Below are 15,229 nucleotides of genomic sequence, written 5' to 3'. Positions count from 1 at the left end.
TCAACACCGGCCCCGACCTGGTGGAACACACTGTCTCCTGAGACCAGGGCCTTGTGGGACCTGATTTCTTTCCACAGGGCCTGTAAGACAGAGTTGTTCTGCCTGGCATTTGGCCTGGAGCCAACCTGATCCCCTCCCCCATTTTCCCTTTCTTTTTCCCTTTTGTATGAGGCTGCATTTTTAATTTTTAAATTTAATGTATTTAGTCTTGTTGTTGTATTGTATTTTAACTAGTTGTTTTATATTTGGTGTTAGCCGCTCTGAGCCTGGCCTTGCCTGGGGAGGGCGGGGTATAAATATATAATTATTATTACTAGTGTAATTCAGCCCGTTAAGTAAACGGGCGCTAGAACATCCCAGGGTTCGGAGAAGCGCTTGCGCAGCGCTTCTCCGAACCCCGGGACCTGTCCTTCCTGTCGGCGGCAGGGGGACAGAAACGAAGGAGGAGAAAGCAGCCCTTTCTCCTCCTTCCTTCCTCTCCCCCAGCCGCCAACAGGAAGGACAAAAGCATGCTTGATTGTTAACTTAGAACTAAACATATAAGAGTTTGCTGGATCATGCCAAATGACCCTCTAACCCAGCATCCTGTTCTCACAGTTGCCAACCAGATATTTAGGTGAAGCCAGCAAGCAAGATCTGAGTGCAATAACACCCCACTTTCAGTTCTCATTCTTTGACAGAAGAATGTTATTGCACCCCACCCTCAATCTCCACAGCAGTGTGAGATTCCAGGGAGTTCCAGGGTCTGTGTTTCCTTTGGAAATGAGGCACAGCAGAGACTGTGGTGTCTTTATGATATGTGGTTTGTTTACACACATATATACAACCTGATCCTACAATGGAGGGGCTCCCAGGTTTATACTCCAAGAGGGTCTTGCTTCTCCCATAGGTGCAGTCCTGTGTTCAAGCAGACATCTGCTATGCTTGCCTTGCTCTCCCACTGTGAGGGACAGGGGATATCGCGAAGTCCCTCCCCTCCTGAGTTCAAGCCCGTCCCCGAGCAAAGGGGAAAGCAGGGAGAGTTCCGATTCCAGTGGGGAAGCAGGAAGTCGTGTCCGAGGCTCAGGCAAGGTAGAGGAGCCAGGGTCCCAGGTGGGACAGGAAGGGGCAAGTAAGGGGGGAAGACCCATCCCCCCAACTCCAGAATTACGCAGGAAGAGGAGGGGCAAGAGGATGGGTCTGCCAAAGCTTTTGTGTTGGAGAAAGACGCGCCAAAAGCCATTAGGAGGTTCTGAAACCGACTGACAACATCGCTCCGTGTAAATAGCAATGACTTGAGCACTGTAAATACGCAGCACCAATAAAAGAATAAAATGCAGAGCTGCGTAGCGTCGTTACTCTGAAGTAGTCCACTCCGGCCACTGTGACAGCAACCTCCTAATCATTTTTGGGCTACTTTGGAGTTGCCGGGATGAGCGTGTCAGAGGCGGAGAAGTGGCGGCAGATCGCTGAGCAAGCCCAGCTAGAACTGCAACAGCTGTCGCTGCAGGCGCAGGGAGAATTGAAGGCAGCTAAAGAGGAGACTAAGAAGGTCCAGGACGACCGGCTACAACTTGCGGAACAGGTGAGAGAGCTTCAGGAAAAAGAGCAGCATTTAAGGGCGGTGGCGGTAGACCTCCAAAACAAGCTGGATGCAGAGAAAAACAAGGCGGGAGGGGCACCCCAAGTCCAAGTGCTGCCAGGAAGGAGAGCCGGGACCCTAGTAAGCAAGTTCAATGGAGACCCGAAGGAGTTTCAGGGCTTTGAGACTGAGATTGTGTATGCTCTTGAGCTGCACCACGATGAGTTCCCTGATGATGAGCACAGAGTAGCGTTTATTGTGGAGCACCTTACAGGGGCGGCCAGGGAGTGGCTAAGACCGTTAATTGCAACAAGGAATCCTTGCATGAAGAATGTCAAACTATTTCTAGAAGGTTTGAAAACGATGTATTCGTCAGATAGTCATATGGACCAGACTAAGGAGGAACTTCATAATTTACGCCAAGGAAATATGACAGTTCGCGCGTATTGGGCGAAATTCACCATGCTGGTGCACAGATTGGGGTGGGATCTGCAGTCGGCCCCAATGCAAGCGGCGTTCTACTTGGGGTTGCATGAGGAGGTGAAGGATGAGCTCTCGAGAGGTCCAAAGCCCAGTAATATGGATCAACTGAGCAAAGCGGCTCTGGCGGTGGGGGTGAGGCAGGAATCCAGGTGGAGCGACAAGCAAGCAACGCGCGCAAAGCGGGCTTGGTTCCCACGGTCGCAAGAGAAGCCACTCCCTCAACAACCCTTTCAAGCCACGCCTGGGGCCAGTCAGGACCAGGAACCCATGCAGATTGATAGCGCGCGCGCGCGGGCTTTTCAAACCCCAGCGGCGCCAAGGCGAAAGGAGGGAAGGGGTGGGAATTGCTTTCTCTGCAACTCCCCCCAGCATCTCGTCAGAGACTGCCCACATCGCAGGGAGTGGCAAGGAAAGGCGGGAACGGTTGTGCCCTCCCCCACTGACGCAGCACCACAGCAGGGAAACGGGAAAGCCTGGCTGCAGGAGACAAGGGGCGGCAGCCAGGCACAGTCAGCAGACAACAGCCCCAGCCCACCCACCCGCACAGAGAGGAGCAGAGCCAGCCCACCCCTCCCAGAGCAGGAGTGGTTCTAGAAGTGACGCTCACGCTCCCAAATGGCTATCCCCTGACAGTCCTCGCCTTAATTGACAGTGGGGCGTCAGCGAACTTCTTCTCGAGGAACTTTGCAGAAGAGCACCAGATCCAGCTTCTGCAGCTGGATTTTCCTCTGCACGTGGCAACCATTGACGGCAGAGAGCTGCTGGGAGGGGCCATCACTCATCAAACCCCCCCCATGAGAATGACGGTTGGAAGGCACTCAGAGACACTGGCATTCAACGTCACCACCATCTCAGACCCCCCAATCGTTTTGGGCATGAGCTGGTTGGCGCGCCACGACCCCTCCATAAGTTGGCATCAGAGATGCATCACTTTTGGATCGGACTTTTGCCTGGAACATTGCATGCAGCACCAACCAGGGGAGGGGCCTCCGATAGCCACGGTGGCCACCATGCACGTCAAAGGGGGTGAGGCGATACCCAAACCATACTGGGACCTGCAGGAGGTCTTCAGCGAAGCGGAGTCCGACCACCTGCCCCCACACAGGCCTTTTGACTGCCAGATCAACCTGGTGCCAGGGGCAACTATACCCCCAGCCAAGCTGTACGCAATGTCAGACCAGGAACTGGAGGATCTGCGCGCTTTCATCGACAAGAACCTCAAGCGGGGGTTCATCAGAGAAAGCAAGGCAGCAGGGGGCAGCCCGGTCTTCTGGGTGGACAAGAAGGACACGCAACAGCGCCGTCTTGTGGTGGATTTTAGACGGCTGAATTCGGTGACAGAGCCAGTGGCTTTCCCCATGCCCAGAGTGGATGATCTCCTGACAGCGGCACGCAGGGGCAAGATTTTCACCAAGCTAGACCTGAGGGGGGCGTACAACTTGATCAGGATCCGGGAGGGCGATGAGTGGAAAACCACGATGTTCACACCTCTGGGCTCTTTTGAATATCTGGTGATGCCCTTCGGGTTGCAAGGGGGCTCAGCATGCTTCCAGGCCTTCATGCACCACGTCCTGGGGTCCCTACTCTTCAGGAAATGCTTGGTCTTTCTGGATGACATCCTTATTTACTCCAACGACCCAGTGCAGCACGTGAAGGACGTCAGGGAGGTGTTACAGCGCCTGAAGGAGAACCACCTGTATGTGAAGCTGGAGAAGTGCAAGTTTCACACCAAGGAGGTGGACTTCCTGGGCTACAAGCTGTCAGACAAGGGGCTAGCGATGGACAAGGACAAGGTGCAGACCATCCTGGACTGGCACAGCCCCAGGACGCGCAAAGATGCCCAACGCCTACTAGGCTTTGCCAACTTCTACAGGAAGTTCATCAAGAACTTCTCTCGAGTGACGGCTCCCATCACTGACTGCCTGAGAGGCAAGCAGAAGTTCAGGTGGACACCAGAGGCGCAAGCAGCGTTCGAAAGCCTCAAGAGGGTGTTCGCCTCAGACCAGAACCTGTTCCACGTGGTTCAGGACGCGCCCCTACGCATTGAGACAGATGCTTCGGATAAGGCTGTGGGCGCCATTTTGTTGCAACTGGACGCCAACAGAGAGTGGAGACCCTGTGCCTTCTTCTCCAGGAAGTTGACCCAGCCCGAGCGAAACTACACAGTTTTTGATCGGGAACTTCTTGCGATCCACGCGGCGTTCCAGCACTGGAGACACTTCCTGGTGGGCGCCAAGCACCCCATCCAGGTGTGCACAGACCACAAGAACCTGGAGTTCTGGAGAACTGCCAGGGTGCTCAACCAGCGGCAGATACGGTGGGCAGAGTTCTTCTCGAACTTCAACTTCTCCATACATTACATCCCGGGAGAGCAGAATGTCAGGGCGGATGCCCTCTCCCGCAAGCCAGAGTACATGGAGGAGGAGGCGCCACCAGCCCCAAGGCACATTTTCCCCCCGTCGGCATGGTCCTGCGGAGCAGCAGTGGTGAGCGAGGCAGAACTCACAGCACTGACGGCAGCGGATGAATTTGCCAACCGCATCTTCAGAGAACTGAGAGGGGGGAGGGAGCAGGCGAAAGACTTTGCAGAACGCAGAGGGCTGCTTTTCTACAAGGGTGCGCTGTACCTACCCACCAACCAGCTTCGACGTACGGTCCTCAAGCAGATGCACGACAACCCAACAGCGGGGCATTTTGGAAGGGACAAGACCACTCACCTAGTCATGAGACACTTCTGGTGGCCAGGGGTGAGGGAAGATGTTCGAGACTATGTAAGGGGCTGTAACACCTGCCAGCGGGCGAAGGTGGTCAGAGCAGCGCCACCAGGGTTGCTGGAGCCCTTAGCCACACCACACAGGCCGTGGGAAGTGGTGTCCATGGACTTCATCACAGATCTGCCTTCGTCCAGGGGTAAGACTGCAGTGTTGGTGGTGGTGGACCTCATGTCCAAAATGTGTCACTTTATACCGTGTGCCAGGGCAGTCTCGGCAGAAGAGACAGCCAAACTGTTTGTTGATCACGTTTTCAGACTGCATGGATTACCTTTAAGGGTTATTTCGGATCGTGGCCGCCAATTTGTTTCCAGGTTCTGGCGGCGGCTCATGAACCTCCTGCAGGTGGAGGTCAGCTTGTCGACGGCTAGACACCCGCAGACCAACGGACAAGCGGAGAGGGTCAACGCCATTCTGCAGCAGTACCTGAGATGCTACGTCAGCCAGCGGCAAACGGACTGGGTGGATCGCCTGCCACTAGCAGAATTTGCCTACAACAATGCAGTGCACGTCTCCACAGGGGTGTCGCCCTTTAAGGCCAATTACGGGCGCGACCTCAGATCTTTCCCAGAAAGGGAGGGGGAGGAGGAGGAGGAGGGCCCACAGGCTGAGGATTGGGCAGAGGAACTGGAGACGGTGCACCAGCAGCTCAGAGAACACTTGGAGAGGGCCAAGGAAGCGTACAAAAAGGGGGCAGATCGCCACAGGCGACAAGGGGAGGTCATCAGGGTGGGGGACAAGGTGTGGTTGTCCTCGGAGGGCCTTCCCACCAGGGGGAGGTGCAAAAAGCTGGCACCCAAATGGCTGGGCCCCTTCACGGTCACGCAACAGGTCAACCCGGTGGCATACAGGCTGGCACTGCCAGAGGACATGAGGGTGCATCCAGTGTTTCATAGATCGCTGCTGTCGCCGTACAGGGAAAGCAGCAGGCTCCGAGACAGCGAACAAAACCCCGAGGGAGGGGGGGAGAGGGAAGGCAGGGAGCAACTCAATGAGGCCACGGCCATCCTGGATTCAAGGTGGGGGGTGGGGGGCCTGGAGTACCTCATGGCATGGGAGGATGCTCCACCGTCCCAGAATGAATGGGTCCCAGCCACTCAGATACAGGAGGAATTCTTGGTGGAAGAATTTCACGCCCTCTTTCCCCACAGACCCAAGCCCTGGCACAGGGAAAGGGAGGGGGAGGAGGAGGAGGCACGGGAGAGCAGCTCCCCATGGCGCTGGGAAGCGGAGTTTGAGGAACCAGAGGATGAGGTATGGGTGTCGCCAAGATCCACCCAGTCAGAGGAAGGAGCAGATTGGCAAAACATTTTTACCCCCACCAGCTCTGACGCCACGGACTTTTTGGGATTCCCGTCCTCCCAGGCGGAAGGGGGGGGCTCGCAGGACTGGGGGGAGGTGTTCACACCAACGGGCTCGGAGAGCACCGAGTTTTTAGGCTTCCAGTCGTCACCGACACATGGAGGGGGCCTGGGGAGGGGTGAAGGAGAGCTTGGGAGGGGGGTGGATGTGAGGGACAGGGGATATCGCGAAGTCCCTCCCCTCCTGAGTTCAAGCCCGTCCCCGAGCAAAGGGGAAAGCAGGGAGAGTTCCGATTCCAGTGGGGAAGCAGGAAGTCGTGTCCGAGGCTCAGGCAAGGTAGAGGAGCCAGGGTCCCAGGTGGGACAGGAAGGGGCAAGTAAGGGGGGAAGACCCATCCCCCCAACTCCAGAATTACGCAGGAAGAGGAGGGGCAAGAGGATGGGTCTGCCAAAGCTTTTGTGTTGGAGAAAGACGCGCCAAAAGCCATTAGGAGGTTCTGAAACCGACTGACAACATCGCTCCGTGTAAATAGCAATGACTTGAGCACTGTAAATACGCAGCACCAATAAAAGAATAAAATGCAGAGCTGCGTAGCGTCGTTACTCTGAAGTAGTCCACTCCGGCCACTGTGACACCCACTAACATAAATGTCATAAAACTGGCATAAAACTGACAGGGAGGAGGAAGAGGATCCCGAGGGGTGTGTTTGGGACTGGGGCAAGCAAGGGATGGGAAAGGAAGTACTCACAGGGTGGTGAAGGGGGATGGGGGTCAGTGCACAGAAACTAGAGCAGCAGGACCCATCACCAGAACTAGAGGGCCCCCTGTCTCCAAGAACACAGGTGTAGGGAGAAGTGAGAGGGGTGCTCTAGGTCAGTGTTTCCCAACCTTATGCCTCCAGCTGTTTTTGGACTACAATTCCCATCATTCCTGACCACTGGTCTTGCTAGCTAGGGATGATGGGAGTTGTAGTCCCAAAACATCTGGAGGCACAAGATGGGAAACACTGCTCTAGGTCAGCAAACTTTTTAAGCAGGGGGCCTGTTCACTGTCCCTCAGACCTGTGGGGGGGGGCGGATTATTTTTTTGGGGGGGGGTGAACGAATTCCTATGCCCTGCAAATAACCCAGAGATGCATTTTAAATAAAAGGACACATTCTACTCATGTAAAAACATGCTGATTCCTGGACCATCCGTGGGCCAGATTTAGAAGGCAATTGGGCCACATCGGGCCCCCGGGCCTTAGTTTGCCTACGCATGCTCTCTAGGAGGCTGAGGCAGACAAGAGCCCACAGCCCAGCTCCCTAGCTGGCGGCCAGGTGGGGCTCGCTAGCTCTGGGAGAAGGTGTGTGATTCCTTGGCTGGAGCAGGCTTGGAACAGGTGAGGGTCATATGTTTCGTCAAGCGCAGGTGCTGCAATCAGCATTCAAAAGGGAAGCAGAGCTGAGGAGCTATGTTTGCTCAACTGCCCGTGTTGATAGACCTTGGCTTGGATGCTCCTTCAACTCTACGAGACTATGCTTTGTATCTGGACTGTATCCTGACTACTGGACTTCAGACTTGGCGGATTGACCCTTGGACTTTGCCTACTGACTTGTTGCCAGGTAAGCCAGGGGTTCAGGATGCATAACTCCTAACTGCTCTAGGCAGCTGCCTCGATTGCTTCTCTGTTCCATTGCTGTGTACTGACTGATAAACCTTTCCCCCTTGAGTACACCACCCGGGAAACTGCAACCCTGAAACTCTACTACTGGGCTTTGCTCCTCTACCAAACTCTGAGCTCAGGGAAGGGCTTCACCCATTTCCCCCGCTGGCTCAGAATCTTTGCTTTGCCCATTTCCCTGCCCCCTTTGTTTGCTGAATGGCTTGGCCATTATTGGGCTGGCTTGGGCATGGGAAAGCTGAGCCCAGCTATGAAGGGTATAACTATTCAAGCAGTGATTAAATTATAAAACTTATTAAATCCAGGCACCCCTAAATTCTGGTCGCCATCACTGTGTCTTGTGAGTGCGAAGAAGTACTCCCCCCCCCCGTCCTGATTATTCCAACAGTCGGCTTAGGTTTGATGGCACTGAGGGAGGGATACATTTCTTTATCCGCTTTCTGCAAACCACTGATAATTTTGAAAAAGTTTATCATGTCCCTACATTTTTTTTTCTTAACTACAAAACCCCAATTGTGTCCTTTTCCTCAAAGGGAAGTAAATTTACCTCCTTGCCAAGAAATGGAGGGCAATCACCTTTTTGGCGTGGGGGTTACAAACTGAGCTAAACTGTTGAGCAGGTTACAGCTGAGTTTTTACTAACCTTCTATTTAACACTTCGAAACCAACCCATCCTTTAGCCACACTTTTGTCTTTTGTTTATTTATTGCACACTCAAGAATGCAAGGTGCCTTGAAGTTTATTCACATTAAATTAATTATTTTTTACATTTCAAACCTTCCATAAACTACTGTTTGTGTGAGGGAATATGTTTGGTTCTGTCTCGCGTGTCATTTTACGCACTCCAAAAATGCAAGAAAACGAAAACCTCAAACCATGGAGCCCAGCGCACTAGAGATAGTTTTGTTTCCAGTCCTAGCTGAAAGTAGGAATGAGGTGAATCTGTCAGTTTCAGTCTCCTCCTGCTTCTTCCAATCTTAAATTCGCCTCTCCACATTTCCATATCAATTTATGATTCTTGGTTTTGTTTTGTTTTTAAAAAGTCCAAGGAAACTCATCAGCCTTTCAGTGCAAATTTCTCCTAATACGCTGACATGCCATTGTGCCGAATACCTATTTTGCAAAGCATATTTCTCCTCGTCATATACATTTCTTTGAGTTCTTTTCACTAATATATGTATTTTGAAGCATACTTTACTTCCCTAGCACATCCATTTTTCTACACATCACTTGGCTGGCAAACGGCATTGCAAAATTTGAAGAAGTGCACATTTCAAAGGACGGCTGTGTTCCAGTTCACATATTGTTTCAGAAAGTGCAGATTGGGTAAATTCACCTTTAAATGTTACATCAAATCTCTCCTCCTTGCCTAGCTGAGAGTATCAGTTTGGATGTGGAGGCAAAAGTTACAACCTGCAACAGTTTGCAAGGACATTATTTTCACACAAGTATTTGCACTATGTCAATTTTTAAAATCTGTATTAGTAACTTCTTAGCCAACATTCTGGCGTTTCAGTGCTCTGAGGTCATTGCAGAAACATTTTCCTTTGAAGAAGGAGGGAGAGGGAGATAAGTCCATCCGACAGCTTTCAAACAATACCTCCTTTTCACGTTTCTATCATATTCATAGAAATTATGAACATGTGACAATCTTGGAGAACAAGAAGCATAGCTGCCAAGTTATCCCTTCTTTTAAGGGAAATTCCCTTATGCTGAATAGGCTTCCTCGTGAGAAAAGGGAAAACTTGGCAGCTATGACAAGAATCCCTAAGCTTTCATATCAACCCAAAATACTCACTCCTTTCTACATATTTCACATGTGGCATTCATGTCCCTGTGCAAAAATCTGACCAGTTTAGAAAGATATAGGGGAGAAAGCAACGATGTATAAAAAATATTTTCTGAAAAAGTTTCTTAAAAAAAAACAAAACAGGCAAAAATAAACATTCTGGTCCTTTGAGCAGCAGTAGCAGCATAAAGTCAGAGACATAGTGCTTCATGTACAAGCTTCCACACAGGGAAATGTGGGGTGTTTTGAATATACTACTGAGCTGCTACCCCACCCTTCTCCACCTGATAGGTCATGTACATGCCAAAACCCATTTCTGCACAGAGACTGTGTTGTCCATATTGGGACCTTAGCGTGAACATTAGCTAGAATATGTTTGGTTATCCATCTGCGTCTCTCCCTCCAGCCCCGCCTCCTTTTGGCCTTTAATAATCCATATTTTCCCAGGTCACTTTTTACTTAAAAAAATAAATAAATCCAGGACTTGCAAATAACAGAAAATACTATTTTCTCTATTCAAAGGCTGCATATTTTCACATATAGAAAACCTCTTTTTAAAAACAACAACAACAAAAATAGGGTAGTCCGAGCAATAGCTTTACCCCTTTTTCCTCTTAGAACCTTTCAGTCATCTTTCTCTTGCTGTCCATTTTTGCCCACCCCTCGCCTTGTTCCCTTGTTGTTCCCGTTGCGTTTCCAACCCAAATTCTTTGAAATCTCAAGGGCGTCCGGCTGAATCATTCTTCTCTTTGCCAGTTAGTCGTGCAAAGGGTTAAGCTTTCTCCAGAATGCTCTGGAAGAACTCTAGAGGACCACCCCGCTGAGATGTAAACACGGGTCTCATCCAAGGTGGGGTCTCCCATCTGTAGAAAATCCCCAGTAAGGCAAGAAGAAGGAAGGAAGAAAAAGGATGTGGATATAAATATACCCTCGCCGGACTGATAGCAAGCATGCACGTTATTTACCAAACGCAGTTCCAAAGCACTTTTGCTTCTTAAAAGCAGAGTAAATGTCACAGGAGGTACAGTATTATTACCAATGCCTCTGTACTTTCTTCAGCCCAGAGCCCTTATCACAAACATCACATTGAGCAGCTATAAAGATCCACAGATGATTCTTAAACAGATAAAGGGCATTAATAGTACCAACAAAATTTTAAAAAATTCCTTCCAGTAGCACCTTAGAGACTGGAAGGAATTTTTTAAATTTTGTTTCGACTACGGCAGACCAACACGGCTACCTACCTGTAATTAATAGTACAGTAATAGCCCAGGCATTATTTTATTTTTATTTTTTTTTAAATGCATTTTGCTCAGCAACATGCAAAAGGCACAGCTTTCTAACTGCAGAAAGATCGGGTGATGGATATTATTTAGCGATGGCTGAAAATAGTTTTCATACACACACACACACACACACATTTATTCCTCTATGCAGTCTACTGCCTCCCACCCCCACCCCCACCCCCGCAGCACAGATTTAACAGAGTGGCTTTTAAAATACCACAGAGCTTTGCTAACCATAAATCAGAATTCCCACCTGCAATATTGCTGAGATAACAGCGTAAAGCGAGAAAAGCAGTCTCCCTGCTTGGCCGCCCTCCATAGGCTTTGCCGGTGTTTCTACAACATATAGATGATGTAGGATAAAATAACCAGGCCGATAATGGCAAAAAACATGAGGATGAAAATGTCCAACATGGTGATGGAGGGGGAAATGGGGACAGCAATGGTGCTGCCTGGAATCAGAGGCTGGAGGGGAGGGAGAGAGGGAGATTGGGAGAGACAGACAGCTGGTGCAGAGGAAGGGAGGGGTTTAGACTGAGGCAAGGTAATTGCAGGGGTGCCTGCCTGCCTGCACATCAGCATCTAACAGGACAGAACGATGGTGCCAGATGAAACAGAGCTGTCTTTTTCTTCAGGGGAGGAAGATGGAGAAAAAGAAAAAAATGGTGTGTGTGTGTGTGTGTGATGAGAATGTCGCTAAGGTGCCAGCTTCTCGTGCATAACAGTAAGGATTCACTGATATCTATTCACTGCAGGTTTGTTCAAAATATCAGGAATCTGGCAGAAATGCCAGCCACAGTGCCGAGAAAATGAAGCATAGTTAAATCCCTATTGAAGTCAACTCGCTCTGTGTGTACGTGCACAGACAAAGAAACTAGATTTGTATTCTGATGCCCTCCAGAATTTAACCCCTATTTTTGTTGTACAGTGGTACCTCGGTTTATGAACACAATTGGTTCCGGAAGTCTGTTCATAAACTGAAGCGTTCATAAGCTGAAGCGAACTTTCCCATTGAAAGTAATAGAAAGTGGATTAATCTGTTCCAGACGGTCCGCGGAGTACTTAAACTGAAGCGTTCATAAACTGAAGCGAACTTTCTCATTGAAAGTAATGGAAACCGTTCCAGGCGGGTCCGCAGAGTACTCAACCTGAAGCGTACTTAACCCGAAGCATGGGTGTAATTGGTTCTGGAAGTCTGTTCATAAACTGAAGCGAACTTTCCCATTGAAAGTACAGTGGTGCCTCGCTTAACAAATGCCCTGCTTAATGAAATTTATGCTTAACGAAAGGATTTTTCGAGCGGAGGTTACCTCGCTAGACGAATGCGTTTTACGAAAAATTCCTCTAGCGAATCGCAGTTTCCCATAGGAATGCATTGAAATTCAATTAATGCGTTCCTATGGGCAAAAAAAAACAAAAAAAATATCAATGCATTCCTATGGGATTCGCTAGACGAATTTTTCGCTATAAGAAAAGACCCGTGGAACGAATTAATTTGTCTAGCGAGGCACCACTGTAATGGAAAGTGAATTAATCCGTTCCAGATGGGTCCGCGGCGTTCGTAAGCTGAAAATTCGTAAACCGAGGTGTTCATAAACCGAGGTTCCACTGTACAAGGTAACCTGGTGTTAGATGGCAAAAAAACCAACAACCAAAAAACAGCTGGGTGGGATCTTGAGGTCTGAAACTGGGAAGGCATGACCTCCCAGATTGGATATTGATGATGACGCTGGAAAGTGGTCTTTAATTTTGTTGCTTTCCAAGGTACATTTCTGTTCATTGGGACAGTACTGTATTAGCAACTTTTCTGGTGCAGCGTTCAGGATGCCACAGAATGGTGGGTGGGTGGAGGGCTCTGCTTAACAGAAGGGTGCAGAAGAGATGGTCCTTGGTGCTTTCTTGATCCATCCTTACTAAGATATAGTAATATTTTAAAACAGTAATCTTTTTGACTGCCAGGTCATCAGAGTAGTTTCTCTGCCCCCCCCCTCCAAGAAGGCCCTGGATTGCTGTTATTTTCTTAAGTGGGCAGAATTTTAAAATGCTGGCTGAATATGCTCTAGTAGAACTAACAACCTTTGATATATTTCCCTCTTAACAGTGAACTCTTTGGAAGCAAAATGGTCCCCTCCCAAAAGATAAGGGTGTGGTTTCTATATAATTAGGGCACTTGATAAGTATCCAGAAGTTTGTGTGGTTAAAAGTGGGGAGGGTAATTAAAAACCCCAAATGGCCTAACATTGGTGGCAGCTGAGCTAAAATGGGGTATAATAACCCTTTCATTTGTCCCCACCTTGTGGGCTAACTTTCACAGGTGGGCCGGACTATCCACCTGTCGATCACATGGCATCATTAGAATGCCATATGGGTAACAGGTAGGTTGCCTCACCACCTGTCAAAAACCTTTGCTGACTGCCAGACGTGTGTGAACTTAAAGGGGTGTTGCCTGCCCTGGATTCGGTGTATTTGTGAAGGCCCAGGCACAGAGCTGGTGCTTCTTTTCCCACCAGTTGGCGAGTGGGGAGAATGAAGCCTCCATTCTTAAAGCTTTGGCTACATGAGGCAGAAGTCTCCCTCACATGGCAAAAGAAAACCCAGGATTCTTTTACCTTGACTGTTCCCATTACTGGTAATGTCAGCTGTTTGACGGGTGGGTGGGTGGGTTGGGGAAAATGGCTTCGTGGGCCAAATTGGGCCCTCTGATTGGCTGAGACTGGCCCATAGACCAGTGGTTCCCCACTCCTGGTCTAAAGGATCCGAAATCGGGCATAGCATGCAAGTAGAAAAGACAAGAGGAGCATGGCCTTGCCTCTCTGCTTGATCTCTCTGCTGCTATTGGGCTCTTTAGGACGGGTGCTGGGATTCTGTAGTGGTTCTGGTCCTTCCTGGAGTTTGGGATCCAGAGAGCAGCACAGGGGGGAAATGCTTTTCGGACCCTTGGCATGTCTTTTATGTGGTCCTTTGTCCCCAGTGCTATTTAAGGAAGCCATCAGGAGGGGTCATTAGGGGATCTGTGGCAATGGTCACCAGATTCTGGTATGGACCACCAGAGGTGGGCACAGTGGTGCACTGGGTAAGGGCCAATAAATTGAATTTAAACCCTGACAAGACTGAGTCTTTGTGAGTGGTTCCTGTGCGGGGAGACAGGTTAGATACCTGTTTCAAGGCAGGGATGTATTCCCTCTGAAGGAACAGGTACATAGTTTCGGGGGGCCCTTGGATCAGTTTTTGACGCAGGTGACCTCTGTGGCTGGAAGCACTGGTGTAGCAAGGGGGCAGTCCGGCCCGGGTGCCACCCTGGAGGGGGGTGACACTCGGCGCCGCCCCCCGCGACTCCCAAGCTGAGTGGTGCCGCTCCAGCGTCGTGCGGCTGTGGAGCAGTTTTCCGGTGCCGCGCACACGTGCGGCATCGCCACACATGCGCGTGTAGCGGTTTGCTGGCTGCAAGCTGCTCCAGCACCATGCGGGGATGGTGGCGATGTCCTGTGCTTGCGGCTGCAGCCGCAGAGGATCCTCCGTTCACAGCTGCAGCCGCGGTCAAGGGGTCCCGGTGCCGCCCCCGTGCAGCACTGGAGCGGTTTGCTGGTGGTGCCGCTGTGCAGCGCGCATGTGCACAGCATGCATGCGTCGTGCGTGGTGACGCTGCACATGCACGCTGCACGGTGACACCCCGCCCCCGGGTGCCCGAGCGGCTTTCTCTGCCCCTGGCTGGAAGTGCCTTTTACCAGCTTTGGTTGGTAAAACAGCTATGGGTGCCTTTTCCTGAGATTGCTTCGCCAGTGAGGTCCTGGCACTGGGTAACCTCATTACTGGATTACTGCAATGGACTCCATGTGGAGCACCGGGAGGCTCCATCCAGAAGTTGTATCTGATTCAGAATGCAGCTGCTAGGTTGTTGACTGGGGCATTCTGTTGACATCATGTAGCACGGACACTCCCAACCTTTGGCCCTCCAGATGTTTTGGACTACAATTCCCATCATCCCTGACCACTGGTCAGGAGAGTTGTAGGCCAAAACACCTGGAGGACCGCAGGTTGGGGGTGCCTGATGTAGCATCTCTGCTGCAAAGACTACCCTGGCTCTCAGTATGCTACCGGGTACACTTCAAAGTTTTGCTTTTAGCATTTAAAGCCCTAAACAACTTCCAGATGACCTAAGAGACCACCTTGCTCCATATACCCCGCCTGGCACCTGTGCTCCACAGATAGGGCAATGCTAAGGGCTGCACTGTATGTACTAGGAAATAAGCCTTTAGTGTGGCAGCTGCAGCCCTCTGGATTCAGTTACAAGCTGAAATTTAACAGGCTCCTTGTGTCACAGTGTTTAAGTGGCTACTGAAGATGCTTTTAGTTAAGGCTTTGTCCGATGTATGG

The sequence above is a fragment of the Zootoca vivipara genome, chromosome 12, assembly GCF_965207765.1.
Source record: "Zootoca vivipara chromosome 12, rZooViv2.hap1.1, whole genome shotgun sequence".
Classification (NCBI taxonomy): domain Eukaryota; kingdom Metazoa; phylum Chordata; class Lepidosauria; order Squamata; family Lacertidae; genus Zootoca; species Zootoca vivipara.
This window is presented reverse-complemented; position numbering follows the sequence as displayed.